Genomic DNA, 12,870 nt, shown 5'->3' with positions numbered 1-12,870 from the left:
GGTCCCCGTGAGCTGAGTCAGTTTGGTCTGAACCCACTGGGGTCTCTACTGGCAGGGTCGCCAAGTCGATAGGATTGGATATGCTTTGACTATCCGCTTTATCCGTATTTAACGTCTGTTTAGATAAGCTAGGTGGTAGAACGACAGCGAATTCCTCCAGATAGGGAGGTGGCTGACGTTTGCGCTGCGGGCGTTCTAGCTTGGGAGAGCCGCTTGGGGAGTGTTCACCGCTGGCCATGGTTAATATTAATATTATATTAAATATTACACTGATACCCTCCGGCTCGAAGGACCAATTGTAACTGAGGGGTTACAATACCCTGACTGTATTAAAGATTGTGATATATTAAACCACTACTAGTTATGTACTTTAATTACTGGCCATACAGTACATGAATATATATGGTGAACACCCACACAAGAATACGGCATTGACACATAAAGTTCTATTGGAGGGTTATTTATTATTATTAAGCAACGTTAGGTTACAGATTGAGAATTAGGCTCGCGCTTGTATGGCGAAGAACATACGTAAAGTCAATCAAGAGCATAAGTCAATGAGAATAGTATGAATACTAGGATGGGTCTAAGCTGACGCCACCTGTGGTATAGCAATTATATGGGCCACACCGGTACCAGCTGGAGACACTGGGGGGTTCCCTCCGGGGTGTAAGGCCGGTAGGGGTAGAGGAATGTTCGGGTACAAAGTCTGGGTCAACGAGGAATAACGAGGCTCCAGATACAGGAGCCAGTGCATGTACTCCCTTGATCAGCAGACAAAGCAACAGTTGTAATCCAAGATGCTCGAATAGCATTGACGACAGCTAGCCAGCCTCTTCCTAGAGGCGGGCCCGAGTGATGATCCTCACGGGGGTAAATCCCAAACGACAGTGGAATCGACGGTACTCTTCTCCAGTGGTCACGGTCCCAAAGCAATATAATCCAACCAGAAATGGTTCTGCAGTCGCCGGTGTAGGTTCTCCTGTGTACATATCCAACGGTTCTCGCCTAGGACTCCTCGGGTGTGGGCACGGATTTAGGCCGCACAGCCTGGATAAGTGCACTAGCTAAATACACGACGAACCGATGGTAATGCTGGTCACTGAAGAACTGTAGCCGCACGATACACTATAAATGATCGACTATTACTTCACATTAGATTAAGTCGAACTCAACGTTACTGCGTTAAACTCTGACACTTTAGTATTCTATTCGCACGCGGTTCTCAATGCCCTATTTAGATGCAAGGTTGCTCACTTCACTGCACGTTGTATGCGTGGTGAAGGCTTGGACACTGAACTTGAACTACTGCTGTTTACACCTGCGCCGTATTTATACGTAAGGTGAATATCTAGTGCCAACCTCAGTTCTGTCTCGTATTACTGCGCAGACTCTGGGCATGTAGCGACATGCCCGGAGTTGCCTTTGAACTTGCCGTTGGGGGCTTGGTCGTTGGCGCCTGGGGGTCGCTGTCCAATAGGAGAGCGAATATTACTCTGGTTTGTACACAGGTAAAGGGATATTCCGTGTATATATACAAATAATATACAAGGGATATCAAACGATATACAAATATTATACAAGGGATATCAAACAATAAATATATATATTCGGTTTAATCTGACCCTTTGTAACACTCTCTATTCCAAGGTATTTTAATGATGAGACATTGTGGTGTGCCTTTTTAAAATGTAAAGCTACTGGGCTTTTTTCATCCCCATTCCGTATCGTACTCCTGTGTTCAGCAATACGTGTTTTTAAAGCATGTGTTGTCTTACCGACATATGCCTTACCACCAGTGTTGGGACTAACGCGTTACAAAGTAACGCGTTACAGAAACGAAGTTACTTTTTGCCGCAACTAGTACTCTAACGCATTACTTTTGAAATTCAGTAACGCTACTTACGTTACTGAATGGTTCGTCACTGCGTTATTTGCGTTATATACGGCGTAGATTGATAGCGAGCGGTAGTGATTATTATTATTATTATTATTATTATTATTATCCTCATCCCCACCCGCGTAGAATGATACGAGGCGAGTCTGGCCACTGGCCAATCAGAAATGCGGAAATCAGAAATGCGGCTACGGAAAGAAATAGACCCTCTCTATTGTAAACAAAACAAACGCTTGCTATGAATCTACATAAAAAGAACGCAGTAACAAACTAACAAACCATTTAGCAACTACTTGGAGAGATAATTAATATACAACATGGAAACGAGATAAAGAACATGTTTGAGGCGCTGCTGGAGTCAACTGGACTAACGTAACGTTACTACATCTCGACCACCGCAGACTGGTGAGTGCAATGTGTTCACTGAAACTCAAGTTGATCAACGGATTTTGACTGTACGAAATCTGCCAGGGAATCTCATAATACTAATCAAACAATATAAATATAGTCCTTTCATGCACAATTGATATCCTAACTATTCTAACGTTGCAATGCTTTGATTGATATCTTAAACAACGTTGCAACTTGCAAGATGGTGAATGAATGAAAACTTTATTTAACAGATTGCAGAATGGGCACAATACAGTACGGCTCAATACATACAATTGTTAAGGGGATGCAGACCTGAGAAAGACGTTTGTCTTGTTTCCATCAGGGTCCCCCATTTTCAATTCATATAGACATTTATGACATACACAACATACATGACATTTATGGCATAGGGACATATAGGTATTTAGTACTGATACATTTGTGACATAAACGGTATTCAAATATACAGTACTGTTACCCCTAGCTTTGGGTAGGGCGTTCCACATTGTTGTGGCATAATTGCGAAACGTGTTTAGTCCCTTGTTTGAGCCGAATCTGGGTTTTACATGATTTGTTGAGCTTCCTCTGGTGTAGTGGTTGTGGTATTCACTGACCTTTGGGAAGTATTTTGACATGTACATGGGTACCCCGGTCGTATAGTGTATCTTGTAGACCAGGCCCATTGCAAGTTGCTGTACTCTGTCGTCTACTCTAAGCCATCCTAGGTTGTCAAAGTGGGCAGGGGTGAGGTGGGTTCTGGGGTTCAGGTCAAGTAGTAGTCTGACCAGTTTGTTTTGTGATGTTTGTAATTTTGTTTTAAGCGCCTTTGAGGTGCTTTGGTACCATGAGGTGCACGCATAGTCGTAGTACCCTTGAATATAATGGTTATAATGAAACGCTCCGGCGACATCAAGGCTGTTCCTTCAACCGGCGCACTTCTTATTATATCGACTCGGGACAACATTTGTTTGTGTCAGATTTGTGTTTGTATCTAGACCACATTGCTTAGCAGAGTTCGGTGATGTGAATGGAAACTGTCAAGTTGATCAACCGATTTTGAGTACTAACTGGGGCATGGGACTCGGGAGCAATCTTTTTTTTTTATTTATTTTTTTTAAATAACTAAATAGTTACTTTTCACAGTAACTCATTACTTTTGGGTGTAAGTAACTAGTACAGTAACGAAGTTACTTTGAAATGAAGTAACTAGTAAAGTAACTGAGTTACTATTTTTCAGTAACTAGCACAACACTGCTTACCACATGGGCACTTAAGCATATAGATTACATTGGTAGTTGTACATGTTATTTTGCCTCTTATTTTTATCTCTTTCCCAGTTGTTGGGTGATAGAAAACAGTGCATTTTTCTGTGAAGTGACATTGAGCACACAAACCACAACGTCGGTTTCCATCTGGTAAGTCATCTAAAAAATTGTGTGTTTTCTTAGGAGGCTGATTTAACCACAATGTATCTGATGTTATGTGCTCTCCTGTAGACTAGTATAGGGGGGATCTGAAAAGATGTATCCAATGTTGGATCAGAACTGAGAAGATGCCAATGTTTTTTAATAGTATGTTTAAAAAGGTTGCCTAGAGGCGAGTATTGTGTAACACACTGTATAGGCAGGGACGCGGGAACTATGGGTGCGGCAGGGGCTGCAGCACCCCCTGCTGGCGGGGAGTGTAACTGCAACTGCAAGGTTTTTTGGATTTTATTCCAAATTTGTAACCGATGCTACTCATGTCACAGAGCGGAACGGCACTGCAGATTTACCCTACTCTTGGAATTCATTCAGATCGTCATAGGGGCGCTGTCTCGATAATGCAGTGTTATTAACAGCGTGTAGCCGACGCATTAAACGGTTGGGATTCGAATAGACGCGGCCTGGAAGCGTCAACGCGGAACTGGAAAATCCGTTGGTGAAAAAAAATACACAGCGGCTGCGCCCTGGGATCGTTTTGGGACACTGAATTTGAGGTAAAGGAATATATGAACAAGCCAGCAGAATTATCCGAGCCCCCGGGAGGGTGATCGAAGACCTTTTGCATGTCGGCGATCATGTATGCGGGGAACGAATTGCAGAGGGAGGGCGCAACAGCCAGGTGGGGTAAGCTGGGCTGTGATGTGTGCATCATCAGAACGGTTATATTGTTTGTCTCGCACACTCAGAGCGCGGAGTTGGGCAGCGGTATCCTCTAGTGAACGAGAGTGTTGGTTATGACGTGACAGACAGTGGAGCTGTTTGCAGATAGCGAGCATTTTGACGTGTTGCATGGTGGCAATGTCTCGCAGACAATACAACTACAAGTATAATTATATAATATATATATTTTATAAAAAAAAATTAAAAAAATTATATAATTTTTTTTTTTAATTATCAAAAACGATCGATATCTCAGCACCCCCACTTCCCGCGGACTTCCCGCGTCCCTGTGTATAGGTTGTCCAGAGGTAGTTTTGTTTCTTGTAGATTGTAAGCAATCTTCTTGGGTTTTATGACCCACTTTCAAAGCTGCTTTTTCTACAATGTCTTGTGTGTACATCGTTTTTAAAGTATCTGTCTGTTCCTGAAGATAGATCATCCAATGACTCCAGTGTTCTATTGCCTGCCAAAAGTGCATAAAGATCCTGTTCAACCTAAAGGTAGACCAATAGTGGCAGCAATTGGATCTCTCACTGAAAACATCTCTTCCTATGTGGACTTCTTCCTACAACCAATTGTGAAATCTCTCCCATATCCTTCACACAGGATTCAACAGACCTACTGAAGACTTTGAAGTCCGTCCAGGATCCAACCACTGTGACCTACATGGCCTGTTTGGACATCGAATCCTTGTACACTTCAGTACCCCATACAGGGGCTCTAGAAACTCTGACACTGTTCCTGAATCAACGTCCACCGGATTCAACACCAGAAACACACGTTCTTATAGAACTGACAGAGACTCTACTCACGCATAACTACTTCATGTTCCAAGACGAGAACTATCTACAAATCAAGGGCGTGAGTATGGGAAGCAAAGCCAGCCCATCCATAGCCAATATTTATATGGGTCTTTTTGAGCAGAATTATGTATTCAATTCCTCAGAAAATGTGTTTTTACCATACATTAAGATGTGGAAAAGATATATAGATGATATTTGCATACTGTGGACAGGGGATGAAATGACACTGATACAATTCTTTAATTTCCTCAATGCCAAAAATGAACATCTAAAGTTTACTATGGAGTATGACCAACACCAAGTGAATTTCTTAGATATTATAATCAAAAAAGACAATGGTACATTCCAAACGGATGTATACAGAAAACCTTGTTACAGAAATTCTCTGTTGAGAAGTGATTCATTTCATCCTACTCCGCTAAAAAACAGTTTACCTATCAGCCAGTTCTACAGGATCCGTAGAATCTGTAGTACAGATGAATGTTTTCAGGAACAGACAGATACTTTAAAAACTATGTTTAAAACCAGAGGGTACACACAAGACATTGTAGAAAAAGCAGCTTTGAAAGTGGGTCATAAAACCCAAGAAGATTGCTTACAATCTACAAGAAACAAAACTACCTCTGGACAACCTATACAGTGTGTTACACAATACTCGCCTCTAGGCAACCTTTTTAAACATACTATTAAAAAACATTGGCATCTTCTCAATTCTGATCCAACATTGGATAAATCTTTTCAGATCCCCCCTAGACTAGTCTACAGGAGAGCACATAACATCAGAGACATTGTGGTTAAATCAGACCTGCCTCCTAAGAAAACACAACATTTTTTAGATGACTTACCAGATGGAAACCGACGTTGTGGTTTGTGTGCTCAATGTCACTTCACAGAAAAATGCACTGTTTTCTATCACCCAACAACTGGGAAAGAGATAAAAATAAGAGGCAAAATAACATGTACAACTACCAATGTAATCTATATGCTTAAGTGCCCATGTGGTAAGGCATATGTCGGTAAGACAACACGTGCTTTAAAAACACGTATTGCTGAACACAAGAGTACGATACGGAATGGGGATGAAAAAAGCCCGGTAGCTTTACATTTTAAAAAGGCACACCACAATGTCTCATCATTAAGATACCTTGGAATAGAGAGAGTGCATCTTCCAAGACGAGGGGGAGATATAGATAATCTCCTACTGAGGAGAGAAGTATGGTGGATCCATTATCTTAAAACGATGGCACCAACAGGACTCAATGAGGACTTTGACATTAGACCTTATTTGTAAATTTAACTTATAGAGGGAGACAGTCAATGGACTTTGTTTTTGTTTTTTGTTTGTGTTTTTTTCATGAATTGTTTTCAGTGACTAACACTGCTGCCTATCTGTAAATTATGTCTTAATGTTGTGTTTAACATAGATATTTCTCAAATCTTCTAAAAAATGTCAAATGAAAAGAAATTGTTACTTAATCATGTATAGAATGTATCATGCAAATTTTGGGACCGCCCCTGATCACCAGGTGGGGCTGATATTCAATTTAGTTCACTTCCTGTATAAAAAGATGTCAGTGTTGTGTTGTCTTCATGCTTGAAGAAGACCGGAAGGGTAGAAACGTTGCATCTGCCTTTTTGTCAAATAAACACCTTGGAACTACTAATGAGTTGCGAGCCCCGCTTTTTCTTATGAGCAGCAGCACAGTCATGAGTTCTCCTCTCACTGAGAGGCTGGTGGAGAAAGAGGTAGAGGGGGAGGAGACATCTCTATTTATACTCGCCACCAGGTGGTATCTTGAGTGGCTCACCCCCCCCCCCCCCCCCCCTCTCATGGATATGTGAAGGCTGGGAAATACATTTGCCACGGAAGGAGTAGAGACAATTAGGTAGCTGATTAGTACTGATAGAACATACCTGCGCATCATTAGTCCACCCACATCTCACGTGCACACACTACAAAGCCAATAGGTTAGTTAGGAGTAAGTTGAGCGGAGGTGAGGTTGGAGTTGTTTTTTATCGAGAGAGAGATTGTTGTATTCGGAGTTGTGAAGGTGAGAGGTAGTGAGAGGAGAGGAGAAGTGACGGTGAGTAGGTGTTTGTTGTGTACTGGACCCTGGACTGGCTGAGAAAGCCCCTTGTGTACTGACCCCCCTGGACTGGACGACTACCCTGAATAGTGAACAATCCCTTTTTCTGTCTGCGAGCCTGTTTTGTGTTTTTGACCCTCGGACTGAATCACGACCATCAGGGCCGCCTGGGAGAAATGCGAGGCCCTGTGCGAGATTTAAACGCGAGCCCCCCCCCCCCCCCCCCCCCCCCCCCCAAAGGTAAAAAAAAAAAAAAAAACATATATAAATAATTTTTTCATACGGTCAACATATTCGTAAATAATAGCGCTGCCCGAGGCTGGGCATGATACAGTCAACATATAGCAAGAGAGAGAGCGAGAGAGAGCTCCCGTTCTACAGTCAATATACAGTGTACAGAGAGAGAGACACATTGGAAAGAAATTGAAATGCTATTTGGCCCTAAACAGAGAGTACACAGTGGCAGAATACCTGAGCACTGTGACTGAAGATCCTTGACTAGGTACAGACTCAGCGAGCACAGCCTAGCCATCGAGAAAGGCCGCCATAGGCAGACTGTGTGTGTTAGAAAGAGAGAGAGAGAGAGAGCATGTGTGTTAGAGAGAGAGCATGTATGAGAGAGATAAGCAAAGATGACCCCCTAAAGGATATTCAACTTTTAATGAAAGAACAAAACAGAAGGAAAAGATAACTTCACAAAGGCAACATGAATATACATAGATCCAAAAGGACAAAGATCAACACTTAAATCCAAAGAGAAGAGGGTCTATACCAGAGAAAACAAAGCAGCAAGGAGCCAATGGCCGACAGCTAAAGGCTAGCCAGGTAGGCTACTGACACCAGGCCACACACAGCCTTGGCCAACGGCCCAACGCTACCCAAGCTACACAAACGACCAAGACAATGAATTCACACACAGCACATGTCGTATCTCCAAATGTTGTGAAGTAACAAATGTTTTGCCTGGAAAAAAACATCGTTATTAACAAAACATTCGGGAGGGGAAGGAAGGAAGAGTGGGGTAATGTCATGACATTTTCATTAATCTTACCTGCACCAAGGAACGCAGGGCGAAAGGCCGCAACACAGGTCTCCACGTTGACGAAAGGCCTCTCGCTGTCGGGACAAAAATAAGCTATGGCCAGAGCCTTGTCATGGTGCAGGCCCGACTACATCTACGGCTAATGTCAATGGTCGTAGCACAAGCTAACAGCTAACTCAAGGCTAACTGATAGCATCAAACGAACGTTCCCAGCCGAGCGCAGCCGGCAGCTAACGTCGTAGCTAAACAGCTAACTGGCTAACAGTTAGCTCAACCAGGCTATCGCTAACCATTAGCTAACGCAGAAGCAAGCTATGCGGCTACATACAGGTGCTGACACCAGGCCACACACCGTTAGCTACTAGTAGTACTACAACAGCTAGTCGGCCAGTTTAGCTCCAGAGAGAGAGAGAGAGAGAGAGAGAGAGAGAGAGATGTCCACGGCGGGAATAGAGTTAATAGAATAGGTTAAAAACTCACCAAACGTCCAAGAGGATGGAGACAACCGCGTGGAGTTGACGAAGTTCATCTGCCAAACGACCATCCTCTTCATCTTGGCTGCATGCGTTGTCTCTAGGTTAGCTAACGCTAGTTAGCCTTTAGCTAAGCTAGCTACTAGCCGACATCATCATGGCTATATCCCGACTGCATCATGACAAGGCTCCGGCCATTTGTCCCGCCAGCGAGAGGCCTTTCGTCAACGTTCCTTGGTGACCGACCGACTGATAATGACCGACCTCTTCGTCTTGGCTGGCATAACTAAGCATAATAGTCAAAAGCTGCATGCGCGAAAAAATGGTTAAACGCAGCTGACTCACGCCGGCGTACTACACATGATGTAAGTAACCACTCCCTTCGTCGAAACCAATAGTATGTCTGCTGCAGAGCCCCAGAGCTCCAATAGTGAGTATCAGTATGTCACTGCAGACCCAGGAACAAGTCAGACACATTCTACAAACGTGTCTAATGTGAAATATATAAGCATATAAACAAAACTAGATTTTAGGTCTGTGATGAAAAAGGGCCTCGCGGAAAGGGGGGCCTCGCAAAAAAAAAGAAAAATAATAATAATAATAATAATAATAAATAAAAAATATTTCTTTTTATTACATGGCGTTTTCACATTCGCCGAAATGCTTGCTTGTGATTGGTCAATAGCCCCCCGACTGCGGTCATTATTTTTCAATAATGACCGCAGATTTTTCAATAATGACCGCAGAGCGCAGCTGTTCGCAATCAAGCCCACTGACACACTGTTTCAGTGCAATTAGACACTGCCGTGCCGGCGATGACAGGGGGCGGAGCGACGAGCGGAGCCAGCCCAGAACACAGCGGAGCCAGAACACAGAGGCTGCCCGCGATAATAATAATCACTTTATTTGGGCTGACAGAGCCACAGAACAACTGCGATTTGTCAAATGAATTAGGTATATTGTTAGTAAGTTAGCCATGTAATAAGCGGGATAATGTATAGCGCTGCACTGACAGCGGAGCCAGAGGCTGCCCGCGATAATAATAATCACTTTATTTGGGCTGACAGAGCCACAGAACAACTGCAATTTGTCAAATGAATTAGGTATATTGTTAGTAAGTTAGCCATGTAATAAGCGGGATAATGTATAGCCTACTCGGTCATTGTCGCAAAATAATTGACCTTCACTACGTTTAAAACACCTCGGCGCGGCGCCTCGGTATTTTAAACTCTGTGTCGGTCAATTATTTTGCGACAATGACCTCGTAGCTATACATTATCCCTTACTTAATTTTTTTTTATTTTTTATTTTGCGAGGCCCCCCTTCCCGCGAGGCCCTGTGCGACCGCACTGCTCGCACACCCCCTGAGGCGGCCCTGACGACCATTCTTTAGCTCTTTCCCACTGGATTCTGCCCTGAATTCAATAAATACTTGTATTGATTGATATTGCTCTTGTGTGGATATTCAAATTTGTTTGTATTTATTTATATATATATATATATATATATATATATATATATATATTAGGGATGTCCGATATTATCGGCCGACCGATATTATCGGCCGATATCGGCAGTAAAATGTGATATCGGAAAATATCGGTATCGGTTTAAAAAAAAAGAAAAACAATAACAATATTTGTTATATATATATCCAGTGAAATTATTAGTTACCTGAAATTATTCAGTTTTTTGGGGGGGGGAAACCCTGCATATATCGGTATCGGTTGATATCGGTTGATATTGGTATCGGAAATTAAGAGTTGGACAATATCGGAATATCGGTATCGGTAAAAAAGCCAATATCGAGCATCCCTAATATATATATATATATAATGACAAACCGCTATTAATCATGAGCAGTAAGTACAATGTTTCAATTAAATGATCAGAGAAACAGAACAACGAGATGGTGGGAAAGGAGACAGAAAGAGAGAGAGATACAGAGACAGAGAGAGAGATAGAGATATGGAGAGAGAGAAAGAAAGAGAGAGATAGATAGAGAGAAAGAGATGGAGAGATAAAGAGAGATATCTAGAGAGAAAGAGAGATAGAGAGAAAAGGGGAGATAGAGAGAGAGAGAGAGGGAGAAAAAGATGGAGAGAGAAAGAGAGAAATGTAGATAGAGAGATGGAGAGTGTAATAGAGAGAAAGAGAGAGAGACACAGAGAGAGAGAGAGACAGAGAGAGAGATGGATAATAGCCGTTAATATTGCATATTGAGTTATTGGTTATAAATGCTGATGTGTGTCTGTTTTTAGCAGGCGAGGACGAATGCAGTAAGAGATGAAAGCTCTGCACTCCCAATCTCTCTCTCGGCCTATCTCTTCAATTTATCACTGTCTCTCTCTGTCCCTCCTCGTATTTCCCTCCCTATCTTTCTCTTCCATTTTCTTAGTTGCTCTCCCTATCTCTCTCCATCTCTCTCTCTCTCCATCTCTCTCTTTTTCTATCTCTCTCTCTCTCTCTCTCTCTCTCTCTGTGTGTATGTGTGTGTGTGTGTGTGTGTGTGTGTGTGTGTGTGTGTGTGTGTGTGTGTGTGTGTGTGTGTGTGTGTGTGTGTGTGGCTGCCTCTAACTGCTGGCAAAAAAAAAGAAAGCCTGATTTCTGTGTAGGTGTAGAGTAGGTAAAATATTGGAAAAGCACAACATTACTGTTCCACTGGGAATAGCTTACAAGATCCAGTAATAAGACACCAAATTATATGATTTTTTTTGTTCAACACATGGCAAGCATTATTTCTTCCAACATGGAGGACAAGTGGTAAATGCCCCAACATTTCATATTTTTCTTCTTCTGAACCTGAGAAAGCAGGGGGGCAGAGAGAAGGAGAGAGAGATGGAGCCTCTCGTCTTCCTCTGACTGAGACAGCACCTCTGGGAGATAGATCCTGTTAGACAGCAGACTGAGCAGAGAGGACTTAGGCGTTTTCTGGACTGTATAATAAATGAATCTGATAAAACATGAATACGAGAGCTTCCCAGAGAATATTTCATAGCTGTGGGGGCAAGCAGCACCGTAGCCCAACTACACCCCCCAGGCACAGAGAGCTCCACCTCTACCTGTTGCACTTCTATAAACAAGATCTTATCTGGATATTAATATCAGGAGATGTACATTATGTCTATTAACTGTACTTTAATTATGTTGTATTTGCATGTTTGGAGCGAGTGGTAAGCCCAGATGATGAATCTTTGATGTCTTTACAGTTTTTCTGTCAGAGGCGACAATTCGCTATAAGCCAGGGGTCGGCACTGAACGACTTGATGTGAAGAAGTATTGTATTTCAGACGGGTTTAATTTGTATTTCTGGGGACAGTAAGAAATTTAGCACAATGCTGTAAACAAGCATTTAATATCTGAGTGAGACTCTAAACACCAAGATACAAACACAGCATGGTGTCTCAGGGGTGTTCTGACAAAGAGTGATGTCTGACAAGCCCCGATCGTGACAGGACCCCCCCCTCGACGGGCGCCTCCTGGCGGCCCTCCAGGCTTGTCCGGGTTACGTTGATGGAAGTCCCGGATGAGGTCAGGGTCCAGGATCATCCCGCGGGAGACCCAGCTGCGCTCCTCCGGGCCGTAGCCCTCCCAGTCCACAAGGTATTGATGCCCACGGCCGCGAGGACGCACGACCAGCAGCTGCCGGACGATGTAGGCCGGGTGGTCGTCGATGACCAGTGGAGGGGGAGGCTCCGGAGCTGGAGGAGACAGGGGACTGGAGACCACCGGCTTCAGCTGTGAGACATGGAAGGAGGGGTGAATGCGCATGATGGAGGGGAGCTGGAGTTTAACGACCGAGGGGTTAATAATGGACAAGATCTTGTAGGGACCAACAAAACGGGGGGTGAGTTTGGGGGACAAAGACTTGAGTGGCAGGTCTCGGGACAAGAGCCAAACCATCTGACCTGGTTGGTAGTCGGGAGCCGGGGTCCGGTGGCGGTCGGCGAAGCGACGGTTCTGCTCAGCGGAGCAGCGCGGCCCTCGTGTCCTCCCATATCCTCCTGCAGCGGTGAAGGTGGTCCTGCACCGATGGAACGGCGATCTCCTCC

This window comes from Notolepis coatsorum, assembly GCF_963971535.1.
Source record: "Notolepis coatsorum genome assembly, chromosome: 5".
In the NCBI taxonomy this organism is placed as follows: Eukaryota; Metazoa; Chordata; class Actinopteri; order Aulopiformes; family Paralepididae; genus Notolepis; species Notolepis coatsorum.
Note: the sequence above shows the minus strand (reverse complement) of the source record.